The sequence below is a fragment of the Lepeophtheirus salmonis genome, chromosome 12 (assembly GCF_016086655.4).
Source record: "Lepeophtheirus salmonis chromosome 12, UVic_Lsal_1.4, whole genome shotgun sequence".
Taxonomy (NCBI): domain Eukaryota; kingdom Metazoa; phylum Arthropoda; class Copepoda; order Siphonostomatoida; family Caligidae; genus Lepeophtheirus; species Lepeophtheirus salmonis.
In genome coordinates, this window is record NC_052142.2 from 3,659,993 (window position 1) to 3,677,842 (window position 17,850).

At 29.3% G+C, this 17,850-nt stretch overlaps 1 protein-coding gene and 1 long non-coding RNA gene across 40 annotated transcripts in view; one reads left to right on the forward strand and one right to left on the reverse strand.

The window, feature by feature from the left end:
* The window catches only part of LOC121127131 (uncharacterized), a 100,558-nt gene that overhangs the window by 45,115 nt on the left and 37,593 nt on the right, over positions 1-17,850 (reverse strand). For 22 of the 39 annotated variants that reach the window (XM_071892242.1, XM_071892229.1, XM_071892253.1 and 19 more), the window contains exon 1: positions 12,452-12,591. The exons of 2 other annotated variants lie outside the window; for them this stretch is intronic. The gene's annotated coding sequence lies outside the window, so the exon portion shown is untranslated. Of the gene's footprint in view, positions 1-12,451; positions 12,593-17,850 lie in introns of those variants that run through there. 15 more of the 39 variants (XM_071892244.1, XM_071892243.1, XM_071892245.1 and 12 more) reach the window with 3 other exon arrangements.
* Positions 3-16,083, forward strand: LOC121127133 (uncharacterized). Its single transcript, XR_011782803.1, has 3 exons — positions 3-12,320; positions 12,377-14,487; positions 14,566-16,083. It is a non-coding gene; the product is annotated as an uncharacterized lncRNA (long non-coding RNA).

Below are 17,850 nucleotides of genomic sequence, written 5' to 3' on the forward strand. Positions count from 1 at the left end.
GTTACTTGGTTATAAAATTTATTATTATATCAGGGAATAATTAAAAGAAGGAAGAATACCCTCATTGACGTCACAAGGAACTGATTTTACCTTCTTTAAGGACCAACAAGTGGGACTGGACTGGATGGGACCAGAATAGATTGGACCGACTTCCTCAGTCATAAATAAAGACCGACACAAGACTATTTGTGTACTCTAAATGAATTTTAATTATATTTATTTAATTTATTCACTTAATTTGTGTTGCCTTTCAACGAATTAAAATTTTAAAATTGTCTATATACATTTATATAACACAAAAAGCTATTTATATCAACGGTGACGTCATCAAATTTTTCTTGTTCTCTTGATAATGAAAATAACATAAGCGTAGAATTTTCTTCCTACCTCACCTTTATATAGTCACCTTGTGCATAATGCATAGACAGAAAGAACGGAATTACCTCGCTAACAAAAAAACACCCTATGTATTTTCTTGTCAGCTGTCGGTTCCCTCTTCTTCCTCGATACATCATGGCTAGTTAATAATTCATTCTTTTTGAAAAATACACAACGTAATAAATTATTCTACACTGATGCTCCGTTTCCAAAAGAACATGAACACAATTTCTTGTTGATCTCTCATCGTTTATATAATATAAATATTGGCCAATTTATTATTTTTATGAAGAAACTTTGGCTATATTAAGCACTTTTTGTAGTAAGTACGGCATAGGGCTCTAGGGTTTCAGCCTTTCAGTCATTAGGATAAATCAGGGCCTGTGTTTTTTTTATTTACTACTAATACTACACTTACGAAGTATCATAGAATGTTTGCAATTATAACTATTTTTATGATTGAGTCATACTTCAGAAGATATTTCATGGCTGTGGAGTCTTATGATGTTTTTATAACTCCGACTCAACAACTTTAAATGTACTATGAAAAGATAAATAATTAATACAATCAATGGTTACTTTTTAGATCTTACAAAATGCATTGCTACTTTCCTGGTTGCAATTTATGAACCAAAGTCAAACGGAGATATCTTGCTCATGAACTTGAATGTGGATCAAAATGTGAACAATACTTTATCTTATTTGAGTAGTTATAAAGAAGAAAAGGAGTAATTCTTTATTTTAGATATAACTTCAAGGAAAAAATTAATAATCTTGAATTTATACAAGAGCATCTATTCCTTCATTCAAAAACTCCCTATGGTTTGATATATTCTCTACTAATTCTAGAAATGTCCGTGCTATGGCAAACAACAAGTCCTTCTTTATATTGACAAATAATTTCGTTTGGCATAATTGTTTTACCAAAAACTCATCAAAAGGTGCACCACCATTTAATCAATGGGAGCAGGAATAGATAACTCAACATCTGATTATTTGAGTTGTAAAATAGCTTCGCTCTATGCTAAAAACAGAAATGTGTCTACATCATCATAGACGAGGTGTATTCTGGTCAAAGAGTTGAATTATCGGATGAAAAATTTTACGGATATGAGGATAATGGAATGACCAAAATAATGTTGTGTTTTGTGTTTAAAATTGTCCTAGGCAAGTAAACGACGTTGTTGCAATGGTTCCTCTATCGATAATTGATTCGAAAGTCTTGAAAAAAGGTTCTTCAAAGTTCTTAAACTTGTTACTAATGTCGGAAACATTTAGTTTTTCTATTTTTTGAAAACTATGATGACTATTTGAAAGCTCATTCTCACCATGTTGTCGAAATTTATCAAAAAGAAATGGGCATAGGAATCAAATATACAAATCACCTATTTCATCAAGTCTTATTTTCTCAACCTATTGAACAAATTAAAGTCAGTATGTCAATATATCATTGGAGTTCTATTATGATTATACTATAGAAGCTTTGAGACATTATGCAAAACCTATTTTAGGAGTAAATGAATGTTGTAGGGATATGCTTAGCTCATCTAATCATCTTAATATTTAAATCGATGAAAATGGTAGCCATCAAATTATTAATTCTTTCTTTTAATGAACTTAATAGGGATGGACTTGTGAGACGGAGTGATTTTATGTTTCTGAGTGTATTTCATATTTATAATTTACTGAAGTTTATATTTATTTGTGATGTAATAAAAAAAAAATTATAAGGATCCTAAAAATGTATTTATAGCTTGTCTAAAGGAAATGCTGATCTGTCAAGATCATGTGACATGTATTGTATACAGCAAGTTTGCCGATGGCCATGAATTTTTAATTTATTTGAATTTTGTTGCTTCTAAATTGTTTGATTTATTTTGAAAAAATTATATTAAAGATATGAGGAGTATGGCTTATTAAAAAAACGAAGATAGCTAAAAAATATTGCATCAGGGGAAAAAAGTAAGTGCATTGTTGTAATTTTTGTATTTCGTAAGAGTTTCTATGTAGTATATGAATAAATATAAAGTTATAATTACAAAGATGTATTGTGTTTTTATTTATATTGGTTCAGGTGTTAGGGTAACAGAACAAATTGAATCATTTTTAGAATTCGAAAACGATTTATACCTTTAGTAAGTTACTACAACAAAAAGTTATTCAAATGGGAATAAGATTTGATAATTATTTTACTTTGAGACATTGTGGAAAATTAAATGAAGTATATATAAAGTGAATGTCTACTATTGTATTAAAAAAAACACATTTAGAAAAGAGTGCGTTGTCCATCTTTATTGTATTCTCTGGCTATTGTATTAGAAAAAAACAGCTAAAAAATGGATTAAAAACATCCAAAAACCGTAATTATAATATCAACATGAGCATATATGGACGATATCCTCATTGGGGCTGATTCAGTGTAGGAGATAATTATTGAAAGTGGAGGATTCGAAGGTGATAAAATTACAACCAATAGTACAAATATATTCAATGATATTGACAAAGAACAAGTAGATTCATCAGAGGTCGTATCCATATTACGTCTTAAACTTGATCAAAAAAACAACAAATGAACATAAATTTGATCCAGATAACAAATTTAAATAATTTCATCGTAATACAACAAAAGTTACTTGTATGGACATAAAATCACCTTTCATAACGAAATTTAAACAAACAAAAACGATGCTATGGTACCATAAGACCTTTTTGGATGAGAACCTATTAACAAAGAAAATCAAAAATGATGATGGAAAACTCACCCCAGATCAAGTTGCTCAAGGGGATGTACAACTCTTTAAAGATTGGATTGAACAAATGGATGGGAGTAAAAATAGGATAGAAGTTGCAATTTATATAGTATCAAAGTCTATAATAAATACTTTAACATCCCAGTTACCATTCTCTAAGAGATCCACAATATCCGAAATTCTACGTAAAGGTGCAAAAATTGAAGATGCATTTACTATTGCAAGAGAAGAATTAATAACATCATGAAGAGATGTTAGAGAAGGACTTTAATTACTAAATACTTATACAGGAAAAATCATAAGCAATAATATCTTTTATTTTACCGATTCTTTATTAAGCCTACAATGAATACAGAGACGTAGAGGCCATAGTAAAATATGGGAAGAACTGCGCTTTGTAAAAATTCTTGACAATGTTCAAGAGTCGTCGGTTCGCTTTTGTCCTGGAATATTAAATCCGGCAGACTTATCAAGTAGAAGGAAAAGTAAATTATTTGGTTAAAAAGAACATATTTTCTCCTTCAATAGATTGAGAGGTGGCCTAAATAAGACTTGTCAAGTCCTTATGAAAAATAAAATAAATATATATATATATATTTCAGTCAAATAACTACAAAAGAGATCCGTGAAGTCGAAATAATGACAGCACAAATATATTTAACAGAAGTTAAGGCTGAAATACAAACAGAAGACAAATTATAGTTCTTACACATATTAATATTAAATTCCTGTTATTACAATAAAATTATCAATTTTTCATATGAATCAAGCGGTTATTTTTAAAGATGAAAGAACCAAGATAAGTAATAGGTATAAACCTGAATTCAAAAGTTGCATAACCATTTCAGAAGTTGAATCTGTGAAAATACCTTATCAAAAGAGCTCAAGAAAAACATTTAATCAAAGAACTATATATTCTTAAGAAGGTAAGACTTAACAGTCACAATAAATTAGCAAAGTATTCATCTCTGAGACATTTACCAGTATTCTGGGATAAGTAGAAAGAGGTGATATGGGTAGAAAATCTTCTTTATTGGCCTTCTTCCTTATCTCATGAATTTAATAACCCAATTATAATTCCAAAAAGTATGATTGCAGAAAGGAAAATATTATACTTACATCAATCTAGACTTGATTAGTCATTAGGTAGTGCAAAACACTGCGATGTAGATATCTCAAAATAAGAATAATCTAAAATGGCTCCACTCCCAACTAGTTGAATAGATAATCCAATGCCATTATCTAATGTGGGAGTCGATTACTTAGGTATTGTAATTTGTTTATATGACTATATTAATGAGGTATCCGGAAAAGAGTCGGATACAGATAGGATTAATCAAAAATTGTGCACACCCAATTTCAAGAATAATTTGTCTTATTAAATATTTATATGTATACATACTAGAGCAATTCACCTAGAAATTGCTAGATCCTGTGCGTTAATAGACTTCTTAGAAATCTTTAGACGGTTTGTAGGACATTGCAGAAGACGACTGAAATTTAATTATGACAATGGAACCAATTTTAAAAGAGCAAATGCTCACTCTAAGGAATTATTTGCTAACGATAAATTTGATAAGATCAAGGAGGATAAATTTAATTGAGACTGTCCAATGAAATGGGAGTATTCTAAGGCGGAAGGCCCTTGGACAAATGGGGTAACCAAGAAGAAGATTGGTATCTTCAAAAGACAAATTGAAATTTTTTGCACAAAAAATCAAATTAACTATCCGACATATTGAAACACTAATCCTAGCGAAAGAGTTCCAAGATGAGTTTCGACTGGGTCTCCTCATTTTTAACTTATATTAGTAATTTAAAAGAACTTCAAACCTTTAATATGTTTCCTTAGTGACAGAGGGGCAACTCATGAAGAAAGCAAAGAGCTCACATCGTTTTGAATGAGGACTGGATTCGACGAAATTCAAGATCATTTCTATTGAGGAATAATTGCTTTTGAACTCTTAAATAAAGGCAACGATAACATTTAACAATAATTTATTTTCAAACATTTTATAAAAATCTAAATACTAAATTTATCGGTCCCCTCTGATCTTTTCTGCAATGAAAGAAAATATTGATGTTTCAATATTTTGTTATAAATTTCAAAGCATTTCTGAATTAGACACTCTTGATTTATCAAATTTAGTTATTTTTTTCTTCATTGAGTGTAAATAATTTTTACATATACATGTATGTATCTAGATAGAATCTTTGAATTGGTTTTTTTTCTTGAAATTTATTTCAAATTATTTATTTAGCCTATAATTGTTTTTATTTATTTAGTAGTACAATAACAATAATCAATGGTTGTGGCTAATTTTAAATTAGCTAATTTAAGTTTATTCGATTACTTTTTTTGAATATTATAATATATCAAACATCAAACTTAGAGATAATTTGTCGTTATATTTTATTTCCACAATATGCGTACAATTGCATAATTTAGAAAGATGAAGTGCAATTATCAGGAAAGTGATGGTGAGGATTCAAACAAGGAGAGAGTGGGGATTAAAAACAAATTCCATTTTAAACCTACTTTTTGGATACAAAAACATATTTTAAGCAGTCAAGTAAAACTAATTTTTAATTTTCTGCCCTCCCTTCCAGATCATTTAATCAAATTTTACTGTAGTTTTTGTTTTTTATCAATAAATTATAGTGTCGATGATAAATTTTATATATTCAATTATTCAAGATATAATCTATAAGTCTGGGTTCACCGAACTAGCAGGGCTATGGGGAATAAGACCCACTTTTTTGCAATTTAAAAAGTTACGATAATATTTTTGGAAATAGCTAAAAAAAATTTAATTACACATCGGCCACAAAAAAGTATACATATATACTAGCGCAAACACGCTATCTTAAAGATGGCCAATGAATAATTGAAAATATTTTATTTATATTTAGTTTGTTTATGTTAAAATTCTAAACTAAAACGATACTATAAATATATATAGTAGGTAAATTTCTTTATTAAAACCTCCTTGTATCCAACATTTCAGTTGTTATCCATCTATTTGATGTAAATATAATCAATCCCTTTGGACACTCTTGAAAATGCAACATATAATTGACCATGTGGAAATACTGATTTTGGGAAATATTTTTCCCAAATTTTTTTTCAAATGTTTAAGCTTGTGATTTATTGATTGTTATTGCCATTTCTAACTTCTCATGTTCTTTCTTCAACCATAATGAAGATACATACTAAAACCAACTCCCTAATCCTCTTCTTCCTTCATTTACCTAATTCCCTTTTAATTCGTATTTAATATACGTTCTCTCTTTTCCCGTTAACACAATAATTGTCTTTTGGATTTTTTTTTGGTACATTTTCGCATTGAAAACACCTACCTTAAAAAAACTTTGGGACATCAATCTTGTTTTTTGAAAAAAATTTAACTTATTATCGAAAAAAAAAACTTGCCCTTAAAAATCCAGGAATCTAGTCTTACCAGAATGAAACATAAGCCTTCGTGCGTAACCCAGAATTCTAAACAACTTTTATTTTATGTCAAAAGTATCTAGCTGTCTCCGTTTTTGAAATTTGTCTCACTGTTTTTCCAGGCAGGATGAAAACAATCATAAATTATTTTAATACTATGTAGGATATTGCTTTCCTAACGACAGCCTTCAGCCAAAACTATAGGAGACAAAAACAGTTTCACAATTGTATTGCCAATATTTTATTCCTGTTTTAACTAAAAGCATGGAATCAATTCAAATGAATTTGAACATAATTGAGTTTACCCTTGCGCAGTGATTATGTATTTTTATCTCTGAACATTTTACTCAAAATATAGATGTGACCCAATAATTTTGCTTGCATTGTCATTTGAGGGAATCGATTTTCTCTAAATTTATAAAATAGTAAAAAGTATTATTAGAGGTCTATTTAGTATAATCTTTCCTAAGATTAGCAGCATCCATAAATATTTGATCCAATAAATGAAATATTTAGAATGAAGAAACTTTATCTAGATTTGAAGACAATAAATCCTTGATATATCCTAGATGTTTCACCTCTTTCAATTAATTCAATGAGTATTGTAAAAAAAAAAAAGAGTAATTGCTCTTCTCAAACTAACCGAATGATTTTATCGGCAGAGGACATAATATGTCTTCGGATTTGAAGATTTTAATATGATCAGAAGATTGATCATATCTAACTAAAATAAGTTCAGAAATGTATTAAATGATTACATAGATGAAGTAATTTGAGCATCTTTAAATATAATTTCAAAGGTCTTTGATGGTGATGGTGATACAAGGTTGAAACTATAATGAAATTACAACTTTTTTCTTTCTACTGGACGTTGAAAATTGAATATAAATTAACTGTAACCAATCAATCATTCTGAATCATGCCCGAAGGGTTATATTTTATGAAATTATTAATATTAAGCATTTTACTTCCAATGATAAATATGGCTCCTTTTGAAGGAATATTATAGGCAAAATAAGTCAGAATTAATTGTATTGTACTATGGAATGGGGTTTTACAAGACTATTTTAATATTTACACAAATAAGGAGTTCCATAAATATTCACTACTTTGCTATTTGATTCATTATATGAAACTCTTTACTTACAATTATGTAGTCAAAATTATTTTTACTGTGTTTATGTTTGATTATTTACGAAATCTTTGAATATGTAGTAAAAACTGACAATAAGCTTAACTTTTGATATTGGATAATGATATTGATCAATATTTCATATTTATTTTTATATATATCTTTATTGTCACTCTCAATCTTAGTTTTAAAAATAGTCTTAGTCATTTCTAATCAAATATTTTAAGTAGAGGAGGAGGGGTGGGGGTATTAATGAAAATAAACGATGAAAAAACTCAATTTTAGTGCAATTTTGCTAGTGACTACATATCTTGGTAGTATTTTGTTGAAATAAAGTGGACACCAAAACTTTCAATCTTCCATGAACAGCCACGAAAAGATTCCTTTATTTCATATCATAATTAAATTTTAATCGATTGGAGTAATCAGTAATGTTTTTGTTTTTTTCTATGTTTTTATATGACGTAACATTGATAATTGTATTTAATTACCTAATAAATGTATGGTTCGAACCCTTTTAATAAATCATACTGATTCCATTATTTAAAACATGAAACTGTTCCAATTTCATCCACACCTTTACTTTTTTTCTAATTTTCATACGTTTTCTTTCTTGAATAAGAATAATTCATAAAAAAATACTTGAAATTATTGGAGAAGAAGAGGGGTTCTCAAAACGTCCTCAAAGGAAAAGAGTTATTGCAGTAAATATAGATTGAAGGATAATAATAAAATAAAAAATAAGAAGAAATACGTGCACGGGAAGGCGTTGAAAATACAGTCTTATATTTTCAACAAGCAGTGTTTTCATTTGAAAACAAGCTGGAACTCTTCATTGCAGACACTGAAACAATTCGTTTACTACACTTAATAAAACTGGTAGAGTTTAAAGATTCATCATAGCAAGTGGCCCTGCTCAACTTTTTCATCTTCAGCTGCTGGTGGGTTTCTCATCTAATCTCCTGCAGTCTTTCAAAGCGCGCTTTGGAGAATTATGTAAGAATTTTAAGTTCATCCCACATCTCCACCAATGTGCAGTGGATAGCGCTGGTCTGAATTACATCGCCGGTGTCTCTGTCCATGATTTTGAGCTACAAGTTGCTGACCTGAAAGACTCAGACTTATGGGTTTATAAATTCAAGTCATTGAATTAATATTTGGAAAGACTTGCACGACATCAAGCAGAGTTGAAAAGCAAACAAAAGAGGGGAGAAATGAAAAAAATTCGACCCACGAACCATCTGACTATCAAAACTTGGAACACCCTTCCCGCCTCAAACCACACACTGCAGCGTGCAAGTATTACCCACTACTTATTGTAGTGTCATTTAGAATCGTCGCTATCAGGATCATCGATATTATATTGTTGTTTATATCTTTCATGTATTAATTTTATTTGTATACATATATCATCTATTTATTTTCAGTAATACGGGAATGTATGTCTATAATTGTATATTATTAATTATTTTATGTATATGTATGATAACTACTGTGAAGGGGGCCACTTTATCGCTGAAGGAGAGGTTTTTGTATCATCATGTAGATGAATCATATGTAGAATCGAGGCCATATTATCATGTGCGCGTTTCACGTATCACATGATGAATATGATCTGGAATATTCAAAAATTTAATAAGAAAGGCAGTGCTAAACCCAAACTCTATAAATGCTTGAGTCCATGTCCATGTTAATGTAATCACCATATTACCTCCAAAGTATTATAATATACAGTGCATTGCACAACTACAGGAAACTCCTCGCTTTATTCACAAAGAAAACATCTAAATCTAAGGTAGGCTCCCAAGCACCTATTATAAATCCTATTATTAGTAGTCTCCAACGTAGTTCATATCAAAAGATAGAATACTTCTTAGACATTTGTTACTAGATATCATTTTAAATTTTTTATACGAGCCTTTATCCCGATTGCAATTCGTTTTAATAGAAAAGGACACTACAGTATGCAAGTGAGCAGTTTTTCTCAAATCTATCAATATTAAGATCAACCTACGATCACAACACCTGCATGAATCTTAACCTTGATAAGTATCGACCAGACTACAAAGCCATTAGCAAACCCCAAGAGCACCAGCAGTCGTATTAATGGTTAGAAGTACTTTATTAAAAGAATTCAGAATCTTATTGTACTTTACATGTGTTGGTCTTATATAAAATGCACACATTTACTTGCATTTAATATTAAACATATTGTATTACTCTCACGAAATTGCATTTTAAAATATGTCTCGTTCATGGCTCCCTCAGGCAAAAAGGTTCCCGACCCTGGTATAGGTAGTTCAAATCAGTAACAAAGTTTTTATAATAAGTCAATATTTTCTTTAATTCTTAAACATTTGCATTTTTTAGGGGTTAACTTTACTAGATTATTTAAGGGTATTGTTATGTATTATAATGAAAATCCAGAGTAAAATGAGGATGTTAAAAAAAGAAACCGAAAATCAACATGGTTACCCTGACAATTTGAAGAATGTTTAGGAGGAAAGAAAGGATAATGCCGACGACATTTCATTATAATCACCTGTTACTAGGAAGGAAGGCGAAAAATATATAAACAAGGAAATTTACTAGAATTATTCCTACCTCCATACCAGATTCTACTGTAAGTACAACAAGGATTTACAATTAAAGCTCTGCAACAAATCCTCAGGGATACACTCTGTCTTTTATGGGCACACACGAATGTTAAATCAGGTTTGAATATAATTGAATCTATTTTGGAAAAGGATGTTAACAACTCAGTAATTACATAATAATGACAACTGCTAAGGAAAAGAAAATGCTTTCTTCAGATTACCAATCTAAAAAAAAACCGGGCTACCCAAAACAACCACCAGATTTTCATCCTTAGTAATGTATGTACGCTTCTTGATCTTGTGGATCTTATCCACTGATGTTTGACTTGCACCACACTTTTAATATTGACGTCAAAGTAAATTGTGGTTGAGTTTTTTGTCAAAATCTGTTTTTCTTTCCCAGCAGTTGATACGATACATTAAATTGAAAATTCTAGCAATAGTGACGTCTTATACTATGAGTGGTTGCGTATTTTGTCAAAATCTACCTGTCTTTCCTAGCAACGGTATTATACATCACATTGAAAATTCTAGCAAGACCGATTATATGATGGTCTAACCTTGTATTTATATTAACCTTGCCTGAGAGTTGGCCAAAGGGGCACTTCCGCTCTATTTAATGGAGCTTGCAACAAACAATTCGCAAAATTTTGAAAAAAGAAAAGAAACAAATTTAGATGTCTTTGTTAAAGAGATCTGCGTCTTCAGTTATTTTCAGCAAAGTTGAAGCAAAAAAGAAAAGAAAAGCCAAGAAAAATGAAAAACAGTAACGTAATTAATAACAAAATGAAATAAATTCTTTTAAGATTAGTTAAGTTAATATTAGTGTGTAACAGTTTTTTTTTTACTAAATTAATTTAACCTGAGTTGTCTGACTTACGAACTCTATTCCGGAACGAATTAAACTTATATTAAATTTTTTGAAGGATTAATACATCTAAAAAGATTAAAATGTGGTGTTAATCATACATTGGGTTTAAATATATATGTTAAAAACGTAGAGAGTCCCATTAAAAAAAAATTCATAACCGAATAAAGTAGCTCTACCATATGATTATTTTTCAAACTAGTTATTCAGCGATTTTTTATTATCTAATATATTTCTAATCGTTGATATGAATATTATTAGTTTATTAATTTTCATAAAGTTTCGATAGATTTAAATTTAAAGTTTAATATATTGAACATAATCATAAAGACATTTCGTTCATTAACTTAATAATCTTCGTGACTTATAACTAAACAATTTCGTCAATAATATTCTATTTTCAAATTGTGGTCCCCGTTTATTCAATATTTATCGACTTCAGAGTCACTCTGGTTCATCTGAGGAGTATTTGAATATATTTGAGGTAATATATAGTCTTTTATCTATGAAGTAGCCAAATTTTATAATACCTTACTGAGTTGCAATAGTAACAATATAAAGTGCAAGATAAATTATTTTGTATAAATAAGTATGCGTTGTTATGTTTTTTATAATGATGTATTTAAATTATAGGCGCCATCTAGTGTTTAAATTGACTAAACAAACAAATACTCGTGAAAAGTGTGACGATTGCGGGGAATAAAAATTTATATTTTTGTAGAGATAATTTCAATTACTCCGTCTATATCCAACCAGATAAGATAATTTTGGCATCAATGCATTTTTCAGCTAAAATTAAATAATAGTTGTTATATAAAAATATTTTAGTTGAAATATTAATTGGACATCTTTCCATGATTATAATATATATACATTTGGTATAATAAATCTTTAAATGCATTTAAAGTATTTGGTCTTTTACAACTATTAAATACATGTATCGATTTAACTAAATTCCACAAATATCGCATTTATAGAAACGTTAGATCAGATTAATTTATTATTAACCAAAGATTAAAACAGCTTATTGATAAAAATTAGAAACTTTTTTTTTTTTTAATAATTATGAAGTTTGACATAATAAAGAAGTATAAAATATATTAAACATATTTCTATGACATTATTTTACGATTAAAATATTGAAGTAAAAATAAAATTATCCTATATTTTAGTAAAAAATAAAATTATCCTATATTTTAGTAAAAAATAAAATTATCCTATATTTTAGTAAAAAATAAAATTATCCTTTGTTAAAACAAACGAAACACTACTTACTCAGTGAATGATAATAACGTAACACATTTGTTCTATAATATTTAATAAAACGTATATTTTCGAATATGTCACAATTCCAATGAGAAATAAAAAATTTGTTATTTATTGTGTTGAGTATACGTCGTATACTTCAGCTAAAAAATGTTGATCAACGTATTATTTTCCCTAAAAAAGAAGACAGGAAAAAAGTGAGACTGCCAGCCCGTCAGACAAGTACTCAAGGTTATATAAAATTGAGTCATAAGGCATACAGGTTTCTTATACGAGTGAATTATTTTTATTTATGCGACTCATAAACTATGTTTAATATTTACAAGAGATTGGGAGGAGGGGTTTAGAGAAGAGAAAGGAAAAATTTATTTCTGTATAAATAAAAGAAAGAATAAACCAAGACCATTTTTTCCCTGTATAATTAGTATTTTTAATTGAATTAAAATGTCATTGAACTATATTATTTATTTAAATTTATTAATGGTTGTAAGTGTTGGTGAAGTACAATTTCAGTAGTGGATATCGACCGATAAGTCAAAGTTTACTAGCATCGTACTTCTCATTCAATATTTTGTGGAAACATATTATGACATAGCAGAAAAGCTGGCAAAGCACGACTTCATTTCTAATGCGCAAGTAATTTTTTGAATAAAAAAAAAATTGGAAATTATGGAAAGTAAATTTGTCGTAATTGGAGACTTTTCTGTAAATTAAAGCTTTGTAATACAGGATGCTGATCAATGTTTTCATTGAAATTCCTTACATGTGACAATACACCACTGGTTATTATTATTTTTTTTAATGGGAATTTATTGTATGACACTGTCATACAATATATTGCATATCAGCTGTCCCAGCTGATAAATTAGATGACTAAGTATCCTTCATTAATCGTTTTTGATCCTCTACCATACGTAGTCCTGATTTTTCTTCTTTTTTCGAAAGTTTTATATCTTCTCCAACCAAGTGACTTGATTTTCTCTGTTGATGCATGGACAACTTATCTTGTTCAGTTTTTATAAATGGTATGCATCGATATTTCTTATGTTAAATAAATCATCCAAAATATTTAATAAATTCTTCCCTACGACGATTGAAGGCATCCTTCAATTTCTTAAAAATTTTTTTTATGTATCTCCAAGATTGATACAACTGAACGGGTTTTTTCACAATATTGAACAAAGAATTGGTAGGTGCTCTTGCTTTTCCCCAGAAGATAACACACTCACAAACAGTAAAATTAACACTTTGATTCACAGACATATTCACTTCACGAATGTTATGAAATAAAACTTTAAGAACTTGTCCAATAGGAAGAAGTTTTGAACCCATTACTTGATGTTTTGTATCGCCCATTAAATAAAACTTTTTTTTGGAACTACGTAATTACACATCTATTTTGTTGATGGAGGAATAAATTTGAGTTTGGGTACAATCTAAATTATGCATAAAAAACCAGACATTCTTGAAGACAAACGGTGCATTAAAGATAATTCATATCTTTAACTTTTTGTCATGGTTTGGCCTGATTGCTTTTAATATAATTATAAAACCTCAAATAATAGTTAATATTATGTCTCTGATGTACAAGAATAGATATTGAATGGTCTTCGGAGTGCGATACAACCAAACATTGGCTTCCTGACTGAGAAATTTAGCTTATGGGATTACAGAGACTATCTGTTGCTGTGAATAAGTGGAGAAAAAAAAATTAAATCCCCTTCTTTATACGGTCGTGTAATTTCAAACTTTCTACCTGCAGAGGCGACAATAGACGACAAGTCTCTCAGAATTGTTCTAATAAAGTTGATGAATCTTATTGAAAAACCAAATTTCGTTAATACACCGAAGATAAATTTATGAAAAATTGAGAAAAAGTCTTTGTTGAAATCAACTCGCGACACCACAAATTTCTTCTCTTCCTTCATAGAGCAATCTATAGAATCATGAATTGAGCGAGTTATATCTTTTCCCTTTCATGAAATCCTTTTGCGGTCAACTAATGATGGACTGTAGAATTTTGACAAGTCTTTTGTAGGATACCTGTAAGTATTTTGTATGACTTATTCATAAGCTTTATCGATCTACAGTTTGTGAGATTGAAACTGTCTACATTTTTTTAGATAACAATGTACAATATAACATAGATTTTGGAACTAAACTTTGAGTTATGAATTTTGCGATAGAATCCCTAGAGATTTGGAGAGAGTTTCTCGCTAAGCCTTGAATAAAACTCAATTATTGTCATGGATTAATTTTTATGTATTGATTCTTTGAAATAAAATTTTGTAATATTTGATGTAAGATTACAAGCTTTCCATCTTAAATAAAGGATTCCTATGAAGTTCACCTAAGGGTAAATCTGATCCACGGGGAGGATGACCGAATGAAAATTTATCCGATTAAAAGAACCAATCCAAGCTAAGCCCCATACGACAATAGAGTCGATTCCTTCCTTAGGTAGGAATCTATCCATCCATATATAACAATGAATATATAAAAACTATGACGGGATCATTTTATTTTCAGACTCAGATAAAAGGCTTTAGATGTGAAATATAAAATAAAGATATTCTAATTAGGTACTTCAACAATATGAAGTTATAACCATAAAACTAAAATGTATAACAATTGGGGCATTCCATGTTAAGTGTACAAACAAATTAGAATTTTTTGGCATGGCCATCACCAATTTTGATAACCTTTAGTCAAGTTGTCTATTCAAGGTAATTAAATAAAAGATGAGACAACAAGGATCTTGTAAGGCAGTCTAGTTATCGTTAGCTGACGTAGTGACGCCACTGTCGCAGTAGTTCAGATAATTTCATTGAAGTGAAGTGCACTAATTAGAATCTGTTTAGCAAAAATGGCATCATCTCGAGGTTCAAAGCATGTTTTTGTCATGACCTGCTGTCCAAATCCACGGGATGCCCAGTATTTTGTATTTACTTAGAAAAAATTAATGCTCCATCATCTTTGGATTAATTTGTACGTGAATGTTTTTAAATCTTTTGATAACTTTATATATTTTTTCATTAACAAATCGTCTTTCCTTATATAAAATTTGATTTCAGAGAAAAAAATATGTGACTTCATATCAGTTAAAAGCATGTCACTGTTTTTCCGTTTCAAAATTGATGCTTCTGTTCTTCGTTAATCTCCTTCTTTACAGGATAGTAGTTCTGGTTACATTGAAGCTCAAATAAAAATTCAAAGCTTAGAGCAATTATTGATACGGCTGAGAGAGCAGTCAAGTTGAGGAAAGTCTTTTATGGTTTAATTACAGCGGATGAGGAACAAAAGTAATTTCTACAACGTTACGTTCATGAACAGAAGGAAATATACCATGTCTGTAAAATAAAAACAGTTAAAAGAAAGTATGTCCAATGACATTTATATATTGTGTTATGCACGTATCAAACAATTCAATCATAACCGATGAAATTTAATTATTATCAAAAATGCAAAAAAACAAGTTAAATAGTTTAAAAATGATTTGTGTAACATATTACGCTCAATAACTACATTAAAGTGTTTTATGTCTTCTTCTAAAAATATAAATTTTCATAAAACTTTATTTTATTTTGTAAATATTTTAAATGTGAAACTTAATAATATAAAATAGTTCTTATAAATTCAAATAGTGTGTATTTACTAATTCTACTGTATTAATGTCTTATTTTATTCAGAATGTTGCCAAGAAAACGTGAGGTATTAGTTATTAGACTCAATTGGTCGTAGCTAGATCCTTAATCTTCGAGCATAAGGATATGAAGAGGTATTATTACATAAAAAAATTAGAACTTACATTATTGTACTTTTCCAGATATAGTTCAAATATAAATATAATGAAAGTAAAATAAAAATAAACTTGTTTAGGACTACAATAATAATAAAAAAAGAGCTGACATTCGTCATTTCATTACATCGAATTAATTTTCAGGAATTAATTAATTTAATGATACTTTGAACTTGAATATTAAATTGTTAAAGATCTAAATAAAAATTGGCAGTTTCGTCAAAACCATTTTGTAAATAAAGTAAGTAAATAGAGGTTATATTTTTGCATGAAGAAGAAGACAAATTAACTTCTTCTTGATAATGAAATATATTAGAGCTTCGAGACTTTATCAGTATTACTTCTTTAATTCTGGGAATGACGAATTAACAAGATTTTTTGTTGAATTTCATTCTAAATGTTACGAAATATCTATACTCACTTTAATATCAAGAGGGCTTATGATTTATCTACTATAATTCTGTTGATAGCCAATAAAATACCAATGAATTGACGATATTTTGTCTTGGATTGAGTAATATATATTCCCCTATGAGGAACTACAAGTTATCCTCTTCTTTGACTTTGACTCATATACTTCTCTACAATGTCGAAGAACCTCAAGGGGTTTAATTCCTTGTAGTAAAATTAAGACATTGTCGTGATTGTAGATTGGAATGCAGAGTTAGAGACTCAGAGGAGATGATCTTTTTTGAGTTCTTTCTTGCATGACAATTGATCCAGGAGACGAATGTACTTCTATTTATTATCCGAAATATTAATTTCTTAAATCCCAAAATACGGATTAGATGACAAGAATGGATAAACTCGATTCCAAAATGATGTCTTTAGTCGCCATCACTCATCATTGGTATTGTTCTGTTGTAATATAAATTATTAAATTCTCACTGAAACGATCCTAGCTGTAAATAGCCCGCCTAAATAACTTTCAATAGAAAAAACTTTGCTATGTTGAGCCTTGCTGAAAAAATCTTCGATATAAAGAGCGAACACCACCTAATATTTATATATATATATATATAAACGGAGAATATTTCAAGAAATCCTGGTATGTAATCGCATCTTTTATTCGTTTAAACGTTCTGAAAAGGTCCAGGATACTCTTCAGAAATCCATTTCTGAGCTTAGGGGAAAAGTCAATTCGCTTCAGAATGACAATTTAGTCCCTCTTTGTCAACAAATTCATGGAAAACAAAGAAGAAAGGTTATGCACTTCTTGGGGTCTAAAGATTGAGAACTTCAAACAACTCTTAAATCTCCAACTCCACCGAAATTCAATTTTTTTGCTCAATTTGCTTAATTTGTTTATTTTTATTAGGTAGTGAATTAATTGAATACCAGAGGTAAGGCTTGAGCATAGATGTACCGGAGCTTTGAAATCAGGTATGTCACAGCCTATTTTAAGCCCGATTATACAAGTTATTAATCACCGCTTATATGTGTGTGCATGTATATGTTCAAATTACCAAAAGAACAACTCATTTAAATACAGGTGTACGCATCTAAAACTGAACACTCCTTTAAATTTTACACCTCGCACATGTTCGTGATTTTATTGAGTTGAAGCCGCTTTATACTTCGAGGCAAGGGTTTTGAATAGTTGTAAATA